We start from the raw sequence: 21435 nt of genomic DNA on the forward strand, positions 1-21435 counted from the left end.
CAGTTAACTAATAATGACAAAGGGTTCGGTCCAGGCCTCTTCATTGAGATTTAGCTCTGATGCAGAATGTCACTCTCCTCGAAGACTTTGCAAAGGTGTTTAAGGGAACGCCAGGTAGACAGAAGCCTCATCCCTTGGCCACGTGTTTCAGAACACTAGGAGACGAGGCCTCAGTCGGCACCATATATTGATGCCCTGACCTTTTACCTCGGAAAGGGACTTTCTGTACCTCAGCATCACTGACCTATAGGCAAAAGACGCTGACGAAGTGCTCTCTCACCCACAGGACGACAAACCACATGGAGAGCTGCTCATAGCCGTGAGGCCTCACCTTTTCTTGAGATATCTAGAAATTGTAATGGAAAAGGACACCTTGCCGTCTTCATGGATATGTTGGCCTACAGGAAGGTATACTGAATGATCAGGTTCAGAGGGCTCTTCTTCTGTCCTTCCTGGGACTTCCTACTTAAAGCCATAGGACACCAAGGTCATGCGAGAGGGACAGCTGCTTCAGTGCAGCCAGCATCTGTGATGTCACAAAGCTTTGAGTTTATAGCAACCACTTCTCATCAATCCAGGCTTGATCACTACACTTGACTAGAGTAGCCATGGGTGGGCCAAGAGGACCCCTGGCAAGCCAAACCCCTGGAGCCACTGTGTCTCTCACCAAGGCAGTTTGCAAAGCAGGTCGGTGTCACCTTCGCCATGGCCCAATTCGTAGTGTTTGGTTCTGAGTGTCATCTCCAGCCCTCTGGACCTCAGAGAAAGGCAAGGATTCCTCGTCCATCTTAGCCACGACAGACCAAGAAACTAACAGACCGCAATCAAAGCATCAGGGGAGGAAATCCGACCCCTGCGCACGGGTGAGGCCCTCCCACCAAATCACGGAGCATCTGAACAGAAAAAGGGCCACCCAAGGGAAGCTCAAAGTGAACGCCCAAAACCGTGCCAAAGACATGTCTGGAGTCTTCCACAGCGAGCACACAATTACCTTGAGCGTCTCCAGAAATGGTGCCAACAATGCCTCCCAATCTTCCAAAAGTCCATGCGTCCAAGGCTTACTCTACACCCTAGAATCTTAGGTCCAGGACGGACTCATTTTCTTGGAGTCCACAGGATCCAACGGAGAGCATGTTGGATGAGACCCATAGCCCAAGTGAAGCCATCTGAAAGACTTCTGTGCCCGTTTCAGGAAGACAACTTGTGTGTTCAAAAGGACGCATTGAAGAGGATTCGAATGTGGAAGATCCTTGAACACTCCCTCAGGGTGGAGCAGCTACCCTCTGTGGAACTACATGGAGATGTGGCAGCACAGCCTGCCTTCACCCTCTCATGATCATCCCATAAATGGTTACATGCAATAAGCAAACAGTGCCTCTTGCGGAAGGTGGGCATGTTCCAATGGAGCCACAAGAGGATGCACAATGTGTTAAGAGGGGGTCAGTACAGCGCGACAGACAGCGTATGCTGCAGGTTGGTGAGGATTACCAGGAAGGCAAAGAACAGGAGAATGAACAAGAGAGCTCCTAGCGCTCTGCGTGTGTGTATGTTGCAATGATTCCATATGCTGTTTGAGTTGTGGCTGACCCTGTCCTTGAGGCCAGTCATTTGCAGTGACTCTCCTTTCCTGCCATTGGATGGAGGGAGGTTCTCTGTACCTGGCTGCCTTCCCTAGGAACCTATGTCCAAATTCAATAATACATCCTCTGGCCACAGTGAATTATTGTGCACTGTTTTTGTCTGTGTTATCTTGTCCAACGTGCACATGCACGTATTGGACAGAGAGGCAGAGAGATCCCAATCAGGGGGTGGTGCTGGAGAGGGAGAAGATTACTTGCCCCTGAGCAGAGAATTGAGAAGATAGTCAATGCCAAGACCCTGAAATCATGAGTTGATCTGAAGGCAGCCTCTGAACTGATGGACACAACCCGGGACCCAACCATTGACTCTGAATACCTCCTGGTTCTAGACAGAACTGCTGCACTGTCATTGTTTAGAAATGCAGGGGATAAGGATTTTGGCTTTGGCTGGTGTTGCTTGAGCTATCCGGTCTGCTTCGAGAGCTGGTATAGCATTTCATCTTGAAGTTAGTGACTGGGCTATGGACATACTATTCTCCAATGCCTATTTGCCTAAAGAGAATACCTCCATGCCTAGATTTTCCAGGGGGAATGACACTATGACTTTAGGCTCTGCTTCGTTGGAAGGTGATGGGAGTCTTCTGTTCCTCTGATTCTGCACCACTTTCTCTGCTCCCAGATGAGAGTCCTTTTCATCTGCAGTTCTCCAATCTAGGAAGGAGCCCTCTTTTCTTTCTCTCACTCTTACATTTCCTACCTGAGGCACCTATTTCATTTCCTTGTAGTTTCCCTAATTCATTATCATGTCCATCATTCTGCCTTGTCTCTTAGAATTTGTGTCCTTATTTTCTGGCTTGTTCTTCCCGGTCCCTAATTGGATCCTCCACTTCTGCCATGTTCCTGGACTTTACTTCCAGTCTCCTACCACTCTTCTCTTCAGGAGTTCTTTAGGTGCTTTTATCTTTATCAGATATCTCTGTGCTCCAAACTCTCTGATATCTTCTATGTTTTCTGATGTACAGTGAGTATACAAGCCACTGCTTTCAAACACACATTGGGCTTGTTCTATGTAGAGGTTTCAATCTGATTGGCTAGCCGTAATCATTCCTTCTTCCTTTACCTGTGCATCAATTGATTCTTCCATCTTTGCATTGGATCTAGGTTTCTGTCACCTCTCTGTATTCATTAAAGTCATTCTGTTTTCTAACCTGAGAGTAATTTCTTTAGGAATAAGATTTCTGGGAGTGACCCAGGGCCGGGCCCTTAATGTTTGTAGAGTGCATGCGTGTGTGCATTTTTTGTGTGTGTGTCTGCGTGTGTGTATGTTGCAATGATTCCATATGCTGTTTGAGTTGTGGCTGACCCTGTCCTTGGGGCCAGTCATTTGCAGTGACTCTCCTTTCCTGCCGTTTGATGTTTTTAGGGTCCGGGCTTTATATGCTGAGGTATACCTTTGTGGGCTCTGGTGTGCCTGTGAAAGGAGAAATTCCACGAACTCAGCAGAATGCAGGCATGCAGAATGCTCTGTTCAGAAGAAACATGTGTTTAAAGCTTTCTTCTCGTCCCCTATGGGAGAAATTGTTCTCCTTGGACTAAGCATCTTGGATTGAGGAAGGCAGTCCTCCAAGTATTCCATGATTGTGATTCGTGTTTGCTGGCTAGGCAACCTAGCTCCTCACCTACCTGTCTTGGCCAGTAGCTCTTTCTTGATGCTGCTGTTGCAAGAGCCCAAAATTTATTATGTCCACATTGAGACATCTCCATTAACACTGATGCACTCTATTCACGGATGTACTCCCACGACTCACCATCTTCCCACTGCGTCTCTTGGTATTGTCTCTGATCATTGTCTCCAGGCTGTCTGCTCCTGATTGCTTGTTGATGTCATATGCAGGAAAAAGATGGCGTTAATTCAAGTCGATGTCTGCCAAGCCTGCTGATATGAAAATTTCAGCCCTCCACACTTGTGTTGTCAAGTATTCGTGCCCTTCAGACCCTCTGTATGTCACAGTCAACGGCACTGGGAAACAGGTTCCTTGTGTGTTCCGAGTGTGCCTTGCTCTCCTTTGCCTTGGTCTTCTGCATAGGCTCTGGCCCTCTGATCCACGAACCAACCAAATCTCCCCTGAGCCATGTCTCCAACCTTCTCCCATCATCTCAGCAACTTTCATTCTCTTTCGCTGTGGAGTTTTCCTTGTAGGCTTCAGATCAGTTTCCACCCCACTGCAGTTATTGTAGTCATATTTCTGTTGCCTTCATGGCTGAAGATAAGCATGAGGTTATTAGACACTACTACCATCTCACTGTCCTCCATGTCACTGCAATTCAGACTGAGACATAAGCAAGAAGGAATTCTTCCATTTGTCTCTTACGGCAGTCTTGCGGTAGGCATTGGGCTTTGTCACATCTATCATTCTTAGAAAGACCACAAACAGACGATTTCACTAAATCATGACAGTCAAGAAACATACGAAAAAGAAAGGGTATTGTGACAAACAGTATGATTCTAATGAGGAATTCAAATGGTGGTGTTTGTTGGAAGGCAGTTTTGTGAGAACACGTGTTTCTTGAAGAGGACAAGAGATGACATTCCTTGCAGGAGATTTTCTGAAACTGATGGAATTGAGTTTTCAAGGCATATCAAATTGAATAGCTACCCATAAGAGACGGAATTCCATTCACTGGTATTTTAATAATAAGTGTGATGTGAAACACACACAGAGCACAAACACATTAAACATGCACATGCACACACACATGAACACACAGAAAGATAAGACATGCAAACGATGGGGAGGAAGCGAGGAATCGTACCAATGAAGCAACCCCAAGAAAATACCATATAGGTGAAAGGCAAGTTGATCCAAGTGAGAAGCCAACTGAAATGAGAAAGTGAACTATTACCTATCAATAATACATTCAGTACTCAGGAATAAAGTCTTCCATCAAAACAGTTTGAAAGAGTGGTTGAAATTCCAAATTAAAAAAAAAAAAGTTAGAAAAGATCCATTAGAAAACAACAAATATTAAACAAGCTTATCATCTGATGCCCTTAGGAGATGTCCTTCGACTATAAAGATACTCATGTCTGCAATGAAGAAATCGGGATGACGTAGGTTATGGTATTCCAACGGCGAAGAGAGCCATAGTGTTTGTGCCTAAGTCATCGAAAGTGAATTACGCCTTCAAGAGACAAAAGATAAGCGGAATATGTTTTGTCTTGATGGAGGATCAAAACAAAAGAATCCTGGAAGTATTGCCAACATATACACCATGAACAAGGGTGTATCTAAACTTTGGAAGCCTATGAACACACAGGAATGGGGATGGCGACTTTTATCCAATACTGTTGGGAACTATGATATCCATGTTAAGCCTAGGACAGATTATCTGGATGGGAAGGTGCTAAGGACGTCCACATGGGCACTGGAGACCACCTGTACTTTGGGGATCCATGAGTAAGATTGCATCTCTGAGGACAATAAGATATGTTCTTCCCAGCTGCAGATTTAACTTTGTCGATCTCAGGTCATGAGCTCGAGTCCAAATCCAGTTGTAATTCATGGAAGAGAAGTCAAAACCTATCCTGTGCACTTATGATCACGAAGGTATGAAACCAGGAAGATATCACTTTCAAATTGGAAATACAGCCAGACACTAAAGTTGGAAAACACAACAGGCAAACGAACTAGCAATGAATGCAAGAAAGAAAATCCAAAGAAAAAGCAAAAGAGCCATGAACGAAGGAATTCTAAGAAACTTAGAAGAAAATGCCAAAACTTTATATGGGGAAACCATATAGGGTTAAATGTATGCATTTCCAAAATTTAAAAACACCGAAAAAGAAAGCCACCTAAAAGGACGACTGAAGGAACAAGATGAAGAAAAACCAAACTCCAATGTAAACAGTAAAATTGAAATCATATGTGGTTATCAAAATTAAGGAAATACAAACAAACCGATAGGAAAAAAATCAGGAGATCTCACATTTCAGTTTTGACAACACGAACAAACAGCAGAAGACATTACAGGGATAAAACAGGGAGACAAGCACACAGCTGCAAGTATGAAACCACATGACAACTGGGAGAAAGGAAAAAAGAGAAATCGAAGAGGCACATCCTCACATTTATGCTAGCAAATCCAAGAACTAAGAGAAAAGGATAAATTCCCAGACCCACAGAAACTTCCAAGATTAGGTCAGGAAACCTACAAAATCTCAGCTCCTGGTAATGAGGGAAGCATTTAAAGCAGTAATCCAACCCTGCGAACACACAGAAGTCCAGGTAAAGTCATTTTCCTGGGCCATTCTTCTAGGTATTTAGTGAAGGCATTGTCATGTCTTCTCATCAAATCCAGAGATGGAAGAGGCGGGTAAGCTCTAATTCACAAGGATAAAGACCAATTCAAAGAAGGACATTTTAGGAAACCATCCCATGTGATTTCAATAAGGAAAGAAAATAAACAATATAATTCTTTCCTTTACTCACTGTGACTTCCTTTGGTTTGGAGGGGGCCACATTGTTTTCCTTTGAATTTATGTTGTTGTTGTTGCTGTTCTGTTGAGAAAGCCTGCCTATCATCCAACATCCGTTTTTGACAGAGTATTAATGGATGCTTTAGTTGCATGTACGTCCCAGTGCGCCTCCTAATATTTGCCACAACTCCTGAACACCCCTTTAACAGGTCTCTTACTGTAACCCTCAGCTTGGTTCTCAGAGTCCTGAGTCACTTCTGGTGGGTCTCCTTGTCTGACTTCTTTCCCTTCAGTATTGCCTTCCTTTACTAAGGACCAAGGTATTCCACCCGAGCCACATATTGTGGGAAGCCATATGGTATTTCCCTTTGTCTGCTTGCATTTTCCATTTCCCATCAGCAGGGCATGGGACATTTATATCAAGGCAATGTCCAGGTATTCATTCATTTGGACGGCAGAGGAATACTGTGAGACAGAAATGGACCCAAACTTCCTGATCCACTCGTCATTGCAAGGGCATTGCGGCTCACTTCAATGGGTCTTGCAAGCCGTCAGTATAGGCCATCCCTTTCCTTCTGACTAAAAAAACTTGGTCAACATGTCTATACCTGTTACCACAACAAGTACAGTTAACTATTAATGACAACGGATACGGTCCAGGCCTCTTCATTGAGATTTAGCTCTGATGCAGAATGTCACTCTCCTCGAAGACTTTGCAAAGGTATTTAAGGGAAAGCCAGGTAGACAGAGGCCTCATCCCTTAGCCGCGTGTTTCAGAACACTAGGAGACGAGGCCACAGATAGCACTATAGATCGATGCTCTCACCTTTTACCTCGGAAAGGGAATTTCTGTACCTTAGTCATCACTAACCTATAGGCAAAAGACGCTGACAAAGTACGCTCTCACCCACAGGACGACAAACCTCGCTGAGAGCTGCTCATACCCGCGTGGCCTCACCTTTTCTTTAGATATCTAGAAATAGTGGAAAAGCACACCTTCCCGTTTCTGGGGGTATGTTGGTCAAAGGAAGGTATACTGAATGTTATTTTCCTTCCTCTATGTCTCCAGAAACGGGAAGTTGGACATTATCCCACAAGACATCCTGAGTTCTTGATCAGGTTCAGAGGGCTCTTGTTCGGTCCTTCCCGAGACTTCCTACTTAAAGCCATAAACACCAAGATCATGGGAGAGGGACAGTGAATTCAGAATCTGTGATGTCACAAAGCTTTGAGTTCATAACAACCACTCCTCATCAACCCAGGCCTGACCACTACACTTGACTGAGGTAGTCATGGGTGGGCCAAGAGGACCCCAAGCCGTTCCAAACTGCTGGAGCCACCTGGCTCTCTCACAAAGGCAGTTTGCGAAGCGAGTCGGTGTCACCTTCTCCATGGCCCAATTCGTAGTGTTTGGTCGTGAGTGACAGCACAAGCCCTCTGGACCTCGGAGAAAGGCAAGAATCCCTCATTCCATCTTAGCCACGAATGGCAAAGAAACTAACAGACCCCAAGCAAAGCCTCAGGGGAGGTAATCCGAGCCCTGCACAAGGGTGAGGCCCTCCCACCAAATCACAAAGCATCTGGACAGGAAAATGGCCAACCAAGGGAGGCTAAAGTGAACCCCCGCACCGTGCCAAAGACATGTCTGGAGTCTTCCACAGCGAGCACATGAGTACCTTGAGCGTCTCCAGAAACGGTGCCAACAAGGCCTACCAAACTTCCAAAAAGACAATGCATCCAATGCAGACTCTACACCCTAGAACCTTAGGTCCAGGACGCACTCATGTTCTTGGAGTCCACAGGAGTCAATGGAGAGCATGTGGGAAGAGACCCATAGCCCAAGGGAAGCCATCTGAAAGTCTTCCTAAATGTTTCAGAAGACAACTTGTATGTTCAAAAGGACGCATTGAAGAGGATTCGAATGTGGAAGAATGTTGAGCACTGCCTCAGAGTGGAGTAGCTACCCCCTGTGGAATTGCATGGAGATGTGGCAGCAAAGCCTGCCTTCACCCTCTCATGACCATCCCCCAAAAGGTTACATGTGATAAGCACACAGTGCCTCTTGCGGAAGATGGGCATGTTCCAATGGAGCCCCGAGAGGATGCACAATATGTTTACAAGGGGTCAGTACAGCGCAACAGACAGCAGATGCTCCAGGTTGGTGAGGAGATCCGGGAAGGCAATGAACAGGAGAATGAACAAGGGAGCTCTGAGCGTGGGTCAGGCATTTTTGGATGGAGGGAGGTTCTCTGTACCTGGCTGCCCTCCATAGGAACCAAGGACCAAATTCAATAAAACATCCTCTGGCCCCAGTGAATTATTGTGCACTGTTTTTGTCTTTGTTATCTTGTCCAACGTGCACATGCAATGCACGTATTGGACAGAGAGGCAGAGTGATCCCAATCAAGGGGTGGAGCTGGAGAGGGAGAAGCTTACTTGCCCCTGAGCAGAGAACCTGATAACAGAGTCAATGCCAAGATCCTGGAATCATGAGTTGATCTGAAGGCCGCATCTGAACTGATGGACACAATTCGGGACCGAACCATTGACTTCTGAATACATCCTGGTTCTAGACAGAACCGCTGCTCTGTCATTGTTCAGAAATGCAGGGGATACGGATTTCGGCTTGTGCTGCTGTGGCTTGAGCTCTCCGGCCTGCTTTGAGAGCTGGTATAGCTTTTCCTTTTGAAATCAGACTGGGCTATGGACAAACTGTTCTCCGATGCCCATTTGCCTAAAGAGAATACCTCCATGCCTAGATTTTCCAGGGGGAATGACAATATTCCTTTAGGTGCTCTGCTCCTCTGGAAGGTGATGGGAGTTCTCTGTGCCTTTGATTGTGGACCTCTTTCTCTGCTCCCAGATGAGGGTCATTTTCAGCCCCGAGTTCTCCATCTAGGATCAACCCACTTATCTATCTCTCACTCTTACTTCTCCTACAAGAGGCACCTCATTCATTTCCTTCGAGATTCCCTAAGCTCATTATCATGTCCCTCATTCTGCCTTCCCTCTTAGAATTTGCGTCCTTATTTTCTAGGCTTGTTCTTCCCGGTCCCTAATTGGATCCTCCACTTCTGCCATGTTCCCGGACTTTGCATCCATTCTCCTACCAATCTTCTCTTCAGGAGTTCTTTAGTTGCTTTTATCTTTATCAGATTTATCTCTGTGTTTCGAGACTCTCTGATATCTTCTATGATTTCTGATGTAGAGTGAGCATCCAAGCCACTGCTTTCAAACACGCATTGGGCGTGTTCTATGTAGTGGTTTCACTCTGATTGGCTAGCCGTAATCATTCCTTCTTCCTTTTCCTGGGCATCAATTCATTCTTCCATCTTTGCATTGGGTTTAGGTCTCTGTCACCTCTCTGTATTCGTTAAACTCATTCTGTTTTCTAACCTGAGGGTAATTTCTTTAGGAAGAATAGATCCGGGAGTGACCCAAGGCTGGCTCTTAATGTTTGTTGAGTGCATGCATGCGTGTTGTGTGTGTGTGTGTGTTTGCATGAGGCATGCATGCCATCTGCTGTTTGTGTAGAGGCTGACCCTGTCCTTGAGGCCAGTCATTTGCAGTGCCTCTCCTTTCCTGCTGTTTGTTGTTTTTAGGGTCTGGAATAAATATGCTGAGGTTTACCTTGGTGGGCTCTGGTGTGCCTGTGAAAGGAGAAATTCCACCAACTCAGCAGAATGCAGGCCTGCAGAATGCTGTGTTCAGAAGAGAACATGTGGTCAAAGCTTTCTTCTCGTCCCCTATGGGAGAATCTATTGTCCTTGGACTAAGCATCTTGGACTTAGGTAGGAAGTGCTCCAGGTGTTCCATGGTAGGGGTTTCGTGTTGGCTGGCTAGGCAGCCTATGTCCTCACCTACCTGTCTTGGCCAGTAGATCAGTCTTGATGCTGCTGTTGCGAGAGCCCAAAATTTCTTATGTCCACATTGAGACATCTCCATTAACACTGATGCACTCCATTCATGGATGCACTCCCATGACACACCACCTTCCCACTGAGTATCTTGGTATTGTCTCCGATCATTGTTCCAGGCTGTCTGCTCCTGGTTGCTTGTTGGAGTCATATGCAGTAAAAAAAATTGTGTTCTTTTAGTTCGATGTTTGCCAAGACTGCTGATATGTAAATTTCAGCCCTCAACACTTGTGTTGTCAAGTACTCGTGTCCTTCAGTCCCTCGGCATGTCACAGACAACGGCACTGGGAAACAGGTTCCTTGTGGGTTCCCAGTGTGCCTTGCTTTCCTGTGCCTTGGTCCTCTGCATGGGCTCCGGCCCTCTGATCCCCGAACCAACCAAATCTCCACTTTGCCATGTCTCCAACCTTCTCCCATCAGGTCTGCAACTTCAGTTCTCTTTCCCTGTGGAGTTTACCTTGTAGGCTTCAGGTCAATATCCACGCCACTGCAGTTGTTGTTGTCATCTCCCTGTTGCCTTCATGGCTAAAGACAAGCATGAGGTTATTAGACACTACTACCATCTCACTGACCTCCATGTTACCGCAATTCGTACTGAGAAATAAGCAAGACGGAATTCTTCCACTTGTCTTTTATGCCTTTCTCTTGCAGAGAGCATTGGGCTTTGTCACATCTATCATTCTCAGAAAGACAACAAACAGACGATTTCACTAACTCATGACAGTCAAGAAACATACGAAAAAGCAAGGGTATTGGGACAAACAGTATGACTATAATGAGGAATTCAAATGGTGGTGTATGTTGGAAGGCCGTTTTGTGAGAAAACCTGTTTCTTGAAGAGGACAAGAGATGACATTCATTGCAGGAGATTTCTTGAAACTGATGTAATGTGAGATTTCAAGGCTTGTTAAATGGAATTGCTACCCATAAGAGACCGAATTCCAATCTCTCGTATTTTAATAATAAGTGTGATGTGAAACACACACAGACCACATACACATTAACACATGCACATGCACATGCACATGAACACACACAAAGATAAGACATGCAAAAGGTGGGGAGGAAGCGAGGAATCGTACCAATGAAGCAACCCCAAGAAAATGCCATATAGGTGAAAAGCAAATAGAATCCAAGTGAGAAGCCAACCGAAATGTGAACACGATCTATTACCTATCAATAACACATTCAGTACTCAGGACTAAAGTCTCCCATCAAAACAAACAGTTTGTAAGTGTGGTTGAAATTCCAAATTTAAAAAAAAAAAACAAGTTAGAAAAGATCCATAAGAAAACAACAAATATTAAAAAAGCTCATCGTTCTGATTCCCATAGGAGATTTCCTTTGACTATAAAGATACTCATAGCTTACAAGTGGAAGAAATCAGGAAGACGTAAGTTATGCTATTCCCAAGAAAAAGAGAGCCAAAGTGTTTGTGCCTAAGTCAGCAAGAGTTATTTTAAGCCTTCGAGAGACAAAGCTAAGCGGAAGGTGTTTTGTCTTGATGGAGCATCAAAACATCAGAAACCTGGAAGAATTGCCAACATATACACCACGAACAAGGGTGTATCTAAACGTTGGAAGCCCATGAACACACTGGAAGGGAGATGTAGACTTTTATCCAATACTGTTAATAACTATGATATCCACATAAGCACAGGACAGATCATCTGGATAGGAAGGTGCTAAGGACGTACACATGGGCTCTTGTGACCACCTGAACTTTGGGGATCCATGAGTAAGATTGCGTCTCTGAGGACAATAAGATATGTTCTTCCCAGCGGCAGACCTAACTTTGTCTATCGCAGGATAGACATGGAAGAGAATTAAAAACCTATCCTGTGCACTTATGATCACGAAGGTATGAAAACAGGAAGATATCCCTTTCAAATTGGAAAAACAGCCAGGCACTAAAAGTTGGAAAACAAACGAACTAGTAATGAATGCAAGTAAGAAAATCCAAAGAAAAAGCAGAAAGTGCCATGAACGAAGGAATTCTAAAAAACTTAGAGGATGATGCCAAAACACTTTATGGGGAAACCATATAGGGTTAAATGCATGCATTTCCAAAATTTAAAAACACCAAAAAAGAAAGCCACCTAAAACGTCGACTGAAGAAACAAGATGAAGAAAAACCGAACTCCAAAGTTAACAGAAAAATTGAAATCATACATGTGATTATCAAAATTAAGGAAATACAAACAAACAAATAGGAAAAAAATCAGTAGATCTCACACTTCAGTTTTGACAACACGAACAAACTGCAGAAGCCATTACATGGATAATACAGGGAGACAAGCACACAGCTGCAATTATGAAACCACATGACAACTAGTAGCAAGGAAAAAAAAATAACCAAAGAGGCACATCCCCGCATTTATGCTAGCAAATCCAAGAAATGAGAGAAAAGGTTAAATTCGCAGACAAAAAAAAAAAAAAAAATTCCAAGATTAGGTCAGGAAACCTACAAAATTCAGCTTTCTAGTAGTGACCGAAGCATTTGAAGCAGTAATCCAACCCCTGCCAACACACAGAACGCCAGGTCAAGTCATTTTACTGGGCCACTCCTCTAGGTATTTAGTAAAGGCATTGTGATGTCCACTCATCAAATCCAGAGATGGAAGAGGCGGTAAATCCTAATTCACAAGGATAAAGACACAATTCAATAAAAGACATTTTAGAAAACCAATCCCATGTCATTTCAATAAGGAAAGATAATAAACAATATAATGCTTTCCTTTTGATCCTGTGACTTCCTTTTGTTTTGAGAGGGCCACATTGTTTTCCTGTGAATTGATGTTGTTGTTGTTGCTGTTCTGTTGAGAAAGACTGCCTATTCCATCATCCATTTTTGACAGAGTATTCACGGATGCTTTAGTTGCATGGACGTCCTAGTGCTCCTCCTAATATATGCCACAACTCCTGACCACCCATTAAGCCATTCTCTTTTCTGTAACCCTCAGCTGGATTCTCAGAGTCCTGAGTCACTCATGGTGGGTCTCCTTCTCTGACTTCTTGCCCTTCAGTATTGCCTTCCTTTACTAAAGGCCAAGGTATTCCTCCTGAGGCACATATTGTGGGAAGCCGTATGATATTTCTCTTTGTCTGCTTGCCTTTTCAATTTCCCATCAGCAGGGCATGGCAAATTCATGTCAAGGAAAGGTCCAGGGTTCATTCACTTTGACAGCAGAGGAATACTGTAGTGCCAAAATGGACCCAAACTTCTTGATCCACTAGTCCTTGCAAGGGCATTGTGGTGGACTCCAAAGGTCTGTTCGAATGGGCCTTGCAAGCCGTCGGTATAGGCTGTCCCTTTCCTTCTGACTAAAGAGACTTGTTCAACATATCTATACCCGTTAACACAACAGGTACAGTTAACTAATGATGACAACGTGTTTGGTCCAGGCCATTTATTGAGAGCTAGCTCTGATGCAGAATATCATTCTCCTCGAAGATTTTGCAAAGGTGTTTAAGGGAAAGCCAGGTAGACAGAGGCCTAATCCCTTAGCCGCGTGTTTAAGAACAATAGGAGACGAAGCCACAGACGGCACCATATATCGATGCCCCCACCTTTTATTTCGGAAAGGGATTTTCCGTAACTTATTCATCTCTGACCCATAGGCAAAAGATGCTGACAAAGTACGCTCTCACCCACAGGTCCACAAACCCCACGGAGAGCTGCTTATACCGGCGAGGCCTCAATTTTTCTTGAAATATCTAGAAATTGTAGTTAAAAAGGACACCATGCCGTCTCCGGGGATATGTTGGCATCAACCCTCTGGTCCTTGAAGAAAGCAAGGATCCCTCATTCCATCTTAGCCACGAGAGGCCTAGAAACTAACAAACCTCAAGCAAAGCCTCAGGGGAGGCATTCCGAGCCCTGGGAAAGGGTGAGACCCTCCCTCCAAATCACGGAGCATCTGAACAGGAGAAGGCCACCAACAAGAAGCTCAAAGTGAACCCCCGCAACCGTGCCAAAGACATGTCTGTGGTCCTCCACAGCGAGCACACGAGTACCTAGAGCTTCTCCAGAAAAGGTGCTAACAAGGCCTCCCAATCTTCCAAAAAGACCATGCATCCAAGGCAGACGCTACACCCTTGAACCTTAGGTCCAGGACGGACTCATGTTCATGGAGTCCACAGGAGCCAATGGAGAGATGTTGGAAGAGACCAATAGCAAAAGTGAAGACATCAAAATAACTTCCGTGCCCGTTTCAGGAAGACAACTTGTATGTCCAAAAGGATGCATTGAAGAGGATTCGATGTGGAAGAACCTTGAGCACTACCCTCAGGGTGGAGCAGCTACCCTCTGTGGAACTGCATGGAGATGTGGCAGCACAACCCTGCCTTCACCCTCTCATGGCCATCCCCCAAATGGTTACATACGATAAGCAAACAGTGCCTCTTGTGGAAGATGCCCATGTTCCAATGGAGCCCCGAGAGGATGCACAATGTGTTTACAAGGGGACAGTACAGCGTGACAGACAATGGATGATGCAGGCTGGTGTGGGGATCCAGGAACGCAAAGAACAGGAGAATGAACAAGGTAGCGACGAGCAGAGGTCGGTCTTTTTAGTATGGTGGGAAGTTCTCTGTACCTGGCTGCACTCCATAAGAACCTAGGTCCAAATTCAATAAAACATCCTCTGTCCCTAGTCACGTATTGTGCACTGTTTTTGTCTTTGGTAACTTGTTCAACGTGCACATGCATGTATTGGACAGAGAGGCAGAGATCCCAATCAGGGTGTGCAGTTGGAGAGGGAGAAGTTTACTTGCCCCTGAGCAAAGAACCTGAGAAGACATTCAATGCCAAGACCCTGGAATCATAAGTTGATCTGAAGGCCGCCTCTGAACTGATGGACACAACCCGGACCCAACCTTTGACTTCTGAATACCTCCTGGTTCTAGACAGAACCGCTGCTCTGTCATTGTTCAGAAATGCAGGGGATAAGGATTTTGGCTTGGGCTGGTGTTGCTTGAGCAATCTGCCCTCCTTTGAGAGCTGGTATAGCTTTTCCTCCTGAAGTCAGGACTGGGTTATGGACAAACTATTCTCTGATGCCCATTTGCCTAAAGAGAATTCCTCCATGCCTAGATTTTCCAGGGGAAATGACACTATGTCTTTACGGGCTCTGCTTCTTTGGAAGATGATGGGAGTCCTCTCTTCCTCTGATTCTGGACCTCTATCTCTGCTCCCAGATGAGGGTCCTTTTCACCCCTGAGTTCTCCAATCTGGGATCAGCCCTCTTTTTTTTCTCACTCTTACTTGTTCTACAAGAGGCACCACTTTCATTTCCTTGGAGATTTCCTAAGCTCATTATCATGTTCCATCCTTCTGCCTTCTCTCTTAGAATTTGCATCCTTATTTTTTAGGCTTGTTCTTCTCGGTCCCTAATTGGATCCTCCCCTTCAGCCATGTTCCCAGACTTTGCATCCAGTCTCCTACCAACCTTCTCTTCAGGAGTTCTTTAGATGCTTTTATATTTATCAGTTTTATCCCTGTGGTCGAGACTCTCTGATATCTTCTATGTTTTCTGATGTACAGCGAATATCAAGGCCGCTGCTTTTAAGCCTGTATTGGGCGTGTTCTATGTAGAGGATTCACTCTGATTGCCTAGCCGTAATCAATCTTTCTTCCGTTACCCTGGGCATCAATTGATTCTTCCATATTTGCATTGGATCTAGGTCTCTGTCACCTCACTGTATTCGTTAAACTCATTCTGTTTTCTAACCTGAGGCTAATTTCTTTAGGAAGTAGAAATCCAGGAGTGACCCAGGACTGGCCCTTACTCTTTTTTGAGTGAATGTATGCTCTGCCTGTGTGTGTGTGTGTGTGTGTGTGTGTGTGTGTATGTGGCATGCATGCCATCTGCTATTTGTGTTGTGGCTGACCCTGTCCTTTAGGCCTATCATTTGCAGTGCCACTCCTTTCCTGCTGTTTGGTGTTTTTAGGGTCCGGACTGAATATGCTGAGGTTTACCTTGGTGGGCTCTGGTGTGCAAGTGAAAGGAGAAATTCCACCACCTCAGCAGAACGCAGGCCTGCAGAATGCTGTGTTCAGAAGAGAACATGTGGTCAAAGCTTTCTTCTCATCCCCTATGTAGAATCATTTCTCCTTGGACTAAGCATCTTGGACTGTGGAAGGCAGTCCTCCAAGTGTTCCATGGGTGGGATTTCGTGTGGGCTGTATAGGCAGCCTATGTGCTCACCTAACTGTCTTGGCCAGTAGGTCAGTCTTGATGCTGCTGTTGCGAGAGCCCAAAATTAAATATGTCCACATTGAGACATCCCCATTAACACTGATGCACTCCATTCACGGATACACTCCCACAACTCACCATCTTCCCACTGCGTCTCTTGATATTTTCTCTGATCATTGTCTCCAGGCTGTCTGCACCTGGTTGCTTGTTAGTGTCCTATGCAGGAAAAGGATGGTGTTCTTTCAGTTCGATTTCTGCCAAGCCTGCTGATATGAAAATTTCAGCCCTCTACACTTGTGTTGTCAAGGACTCGTGCCCTTCATACCCTCTGTATGTCACAGTCAATGGCACTGGGAAACAGGTTCCTTATGGGTTTTCAGTGTGTCTTGATCTCCTGTGCCTTGGTCCTTTGCAATGGCTCCAGCCCTCTGATCCACGAACCTACAAAATCTCCCCTGAGCCATGTCTCCAAACTTCTCTCATCATCTCTGCAACTTCTGTTCTCTTTCGCAGTAGAGTTTACCTTGTAGGCTTCAGGTCAGTTTCCACCCCACTGCAGTTGTTGTGGTCATCTTCCTGTTGCCTTCATGGCTGAAGACGAGCACGAGGTTATTAGACACTACTACCATCTCACTGTCCTCCATGTCACCGCAATTGGTAGTGAGACATAAGTAAGAATGAATTCTTCCACTTGTCTCATACGGCAGTCTTGCGGAGAGTATTGGGGTTTTTTCACATCTTTCATTCTCAGAAAGACAACAAAGAGATTATTTCACTAACTCATGAGAGTGAAGAAACATATGAAAAAGCAAGGGTATTGGGACAAACAGTATGACTCTAATGAGGAATTCAAAGGTTGGAGTTTGTTGGAAGGCTGTTTTGTGAGAACACGTGTTTCTTGAAGAGGACAAAAGATGACATTCCTTGTCGTAGATTTCCGGAAACTGATGGAATATGAATTTTAAGGCATGTCAAATTGAATTGCTACCCCTAAGAGACCGAATTCCATTCTATCGTATTTTAATAATAAGTGTGATGTGAAACACACACAGACCACACACACATTAACACATGCACATGTACATGCACACACACATGAACACACACAAAGATAAGACATGCAAAAGATGGGGAGGATTCGAGGAATCGTACCAATAGAGCAACCCCAAGAAAATGCCATATAGATGAAAGTCAAATAGAATTCAAGTGAGAACCCAACCGAAATGAGAAAGTGAACTATTACTATCAATAATACATTCAGTACTCAGGACTAAAGTCTCCCGTCCATACAAACAGTTTCTAGGAGTTGTTCAAATTCCAAGTAAAAAAAAAAAAAAGTTAGAAAAGATTCATAAGAAAACAACAAATATTAAACAAGCTCGTCCTTCTGATGCCCAACGGAGATTTCCTTTGACTATAAAATTACTCATAGCTTGCAAGTGAAGAAATCGGGAAGACCTAGGTTATGCTATTCCCAAGGAGAAGAGAGCCAAAGTGTTTTTGCCTAAGTCAGCTAGAGTTATTTTAAGCCTTTGAGAGACAAAAGATAAGAGGAAGGTGTTTTGTCTTGATGGAGCATCAAAACAACAGAAACCTGGAAGAAGTGCCAACATATACACCACAAACAAGGGTGTATCTAAACGTTGGAAGCCTATGAACGCACAGTAATGTAGATGGCGACTTTTATCCAGTACTGTTGATAACTATGATATCCACGTTAAGCACAGGACAGATCATCTGCATGGGAAGGTGCTAAGGACGTCCACATGTGCTCTCGAGAGCACCTGAACTTTGGGGATCCATGAGTAAGATTGCATCTCTGAGGAAAATAATATATCTTCTTCCCAGCGGCAGACTAAATTTGTCTATCGCAGTTCATAAGCTCAAGTTTAAATCCTGTCGTAATACATGGAAGAGAAGTCAAAACCTATCCTGTGCACTTATGATCATGAAGGTATGAAACCAGGAAGATATCACTCTCAAATTGGAAATACAACCAGACACTAAAAGTTGGAAAAGACAACACACTCACGAACTATCAATGAATGCAAGAAAGAAAATCCAAAGGAAAAGCAGAAGGAGCCATGAACGAAGGAATTCTAAGAAACTTAGAGGATGATGCCAAAACATTTTTGGGGGAAATCATATAGGTTTAAATGCATGCATTTCCAAAATTTAAAAACACTGAATTAGAAAGCCACATAAAAGGATGACTGAATGAACAAGATGTAGAAAAACCGAACTCCAAGGTTAACAGAAAAATTGAAATCATCCATGTGATTATCAAAATTAAAGAAATACAAACAAACCAAGGCAATAAATCAGGAGATCACACTTCAGTTTTGACAACACGAGCAAACCGCAGAAGCCATTACTGGGATAAAACTGGGAGACAAGCACACAGCTGCAAGTATGAAACCACATGACAACTGGGAGGATGGAAAAAAGAAAACTTGAAGAGGCACATCCCCGCATTTATGCTAGCAAATCCAAGAACTGAGAGAAAAGGATAAATTCACAGACACAGTGAAACATCCAAGATGAGGTCAGGAAACCTACAATATCTCAGCTCTCTAGTATTGACTGAGCATTTGAAGCAGTAATCCAACCCCTGCCAACACACAGAAGGCCAGGTCAAGTCATTTTCCTGGTCCACTCCTCTAGGTATTTAGTGAAGGCATTGTGATGTCCTCTCATCAAATCCAGAGATGGAAGAGGCGGGTAAACTCTATATCACAAGGATAAAGACCCAATTCAAAGAAGAACATTTTAGGAAACCAATCCTATGTCATTTTAATAAGAAAAAGATAATAAACAATATAATTTTTTTTTTTATCCTTGTGACTTCCTTTGGTTTTGAGAGCGCCACATTGTTTTCCCCTGAATTTATGTTTTTGTTGTTGCTGTTCCAAGCCCTACACAAGGGTGAGGCCCTCCACCAAATCACGGAGATTCTGAACAGGAAATGGGCCACCCAAGGGAAGCTCAAAGTGAAACCCCGCAACCGTGACAAAGACATGTCTGGAGTCCTCCACAGCGAGCATAGGAGTACCTTGAACATCCCCAGAAACTGCCCACAGGCCTCCCAAACTTCCAAAAAGAACTTGCATCCAAGGCAGACTCTACACCCTTGAACCTTAGGTCCAGGACAGACTCATTTTCTTGGAGTCCACAGGAGCCAACGGAGAGCCTGTTGGAAGAGACCCATAGCCCAATTCAAGCCATCTGAATGACTACCGTGCCCGTTTCAGGAAGACAACTTGTATGTCCAAAATGACGCATTGAAGAGGTTTCGAATGTGGAAGATCCTTGAGCACTCCCTCAGGGTGGAGCAGCTACCCTCTGTGGAACTGCATGGGGATGTGGCAGCACAAGCCTGCCTTTACCCTCTCATGACCATCCCCCAAATGGTTTCATGCGAAGAGCAAACAGTGCCTCTTGCGGAAGATGGGCATGTTCCAATGGAGCCCAGAGGATGCACAATGTGTCAACAAGGGGTCAGTACAGCGTGACAGACAGCGGATGCTGCAGGTTGGTGAGGAGATCCAGGAAGGCAAAGAACAGGAGAATGAACAAGGGAGCGCCGAGCGGCGGTCGGGCATTTTAGGATGGTGGGAGGTTCTCTGTACCTGGCTGCCTTCCATAGGAACCTTGGTCTAAATTCAATAAAACATCCACTGGCCCCAATCAAATATTGTGCACTGGTTTTGTCTTTGTTCTCTTTTCCCAGGATGCACATGCACCTACTGGACAGAGAAGCAGATTGATCCCATTCAGGGGGTCGAGCTGGAGTGGAGGAGCTTACTTACCCCAGAGCTGATAACCTGAGAACAAATTCAATGCCCAGATCCTGGAATCATGAGTTGATCTGAAGGCCATCTCTGAACTGATTAACACAACCCGGACCCAGCCTTTGACTTCTGAATTTTTGTTCTACTGGTTCTAGACTAGAAACGCTGCTCTGTCCTTGTTCAAAGGCAGGGATAAGGATTTTGGCTTTGTCAGGTGTTGCTTGATCTATCCAGTCTACTTAGAGTGCTGGTATAGCTTATCCTCTTGAAGTCAGTGACTGGGCTATGGACAAATTATTCTCCGATGCCTATTTTCCTAAAGAGAATACCTCCATGCCTAGATTTTCCAGGCAGAAAGACACTATGTCTTTTGGTGCTCCGCTTCTGTCAAAGGTGATGGGAGTCCTCTGGGTCTCTGATTCTGCACCTCTGTCTCAGCTCCCAGATGAGGGTCCTTTTCAGCCCCGAGTTCTACAATCTATATTCAGCCCTCTTTTCTTTCTCTCACTCTTACTTCTACTACAAGACACACCTCTTCAATTCTTTTGAGATTCCCTAAGCTCATTATCATGTTCCATCATTCTGCCTTCTCTCTTAGAATTTGCGTCCTTATTTTCTAGGTTTGTTCATCCCGGTCCGTAATTGGATCCTCCACTTCTACCATGTTCCTGGACTTTGCATCCAGTCTCCTACCAATCTTCTCTTCAGGTGCTCTTTAGGTTCTTTTATCTATATCACTTTTATATCTGTGGTTTGAGACTCTCTGATATTCTATGTTTTCTGATGTGCAGCGAGTGTCCAGGCCACTGCTTTCAATCCCGTATCGGTCTTGTTTTAGGTAGAGGTTCACTCCGATTGCCTAGCCATGATAGTTTCTTTTTCTTTTACCTGGGCATCAATTGATTCTTCTATCTTTGCTCTCGATCTAGGTCTCTGTCTCCTCTCTGTATTTGAAAAACTCATTCTGTTTCCTAACCTGAGAGTAATTTATTTAGGAAAAGAGATCCGGGAGTTACCCAGGGCAGGCCATTAAGGTTTCTTGAGTGCGTGTGTCTCTGTGTGTCTGTCTGTGTTTTTTTGTGTGTATGTGGTATACATGCCATCTGTTGTTTGTGCTTTGGCTGACCCTGTCCTTGAGGCCATCATTTGCAGTGGCTCTCCTTTCCTACCTTTTTTTGTGTTTGGGGTCTGGGATGAATATGCTGAGGTTCACATTGGTGGGTTCTGGTGTGCCTGTGTCAGGAGACATTCCAGCAACTCAACAGAACGTAAGCATGCAGAATACTGTGAAGAGAAGAGAACATGTGGTCAATGCTTTCCTCTCAACCCCTATGGGAGAGTCTGTTCTCCTGGGACTAAGCATCTTGGACTGAGTAAGGCAGTTTTCCAAGGGTTCCACGTTTGGGCTTTCGTGTTGGCACGGTAGGCAGCCAATGCCCTCACCTACCTGTCTTGTCCAGTAGCTCTGTC

Source organism: Mustela nivalis, assembly GCF_964662115.1.
Source record: "Mustela nivalis genome assembly, chromosome: Y".
NCBI classification, from domain to species: domain Eukaryota; kingdom Metazoa; phylum Chordata; class Mammalia; order Carnivora; family Mustelidae; genus Mustela; species Mustela nivalis.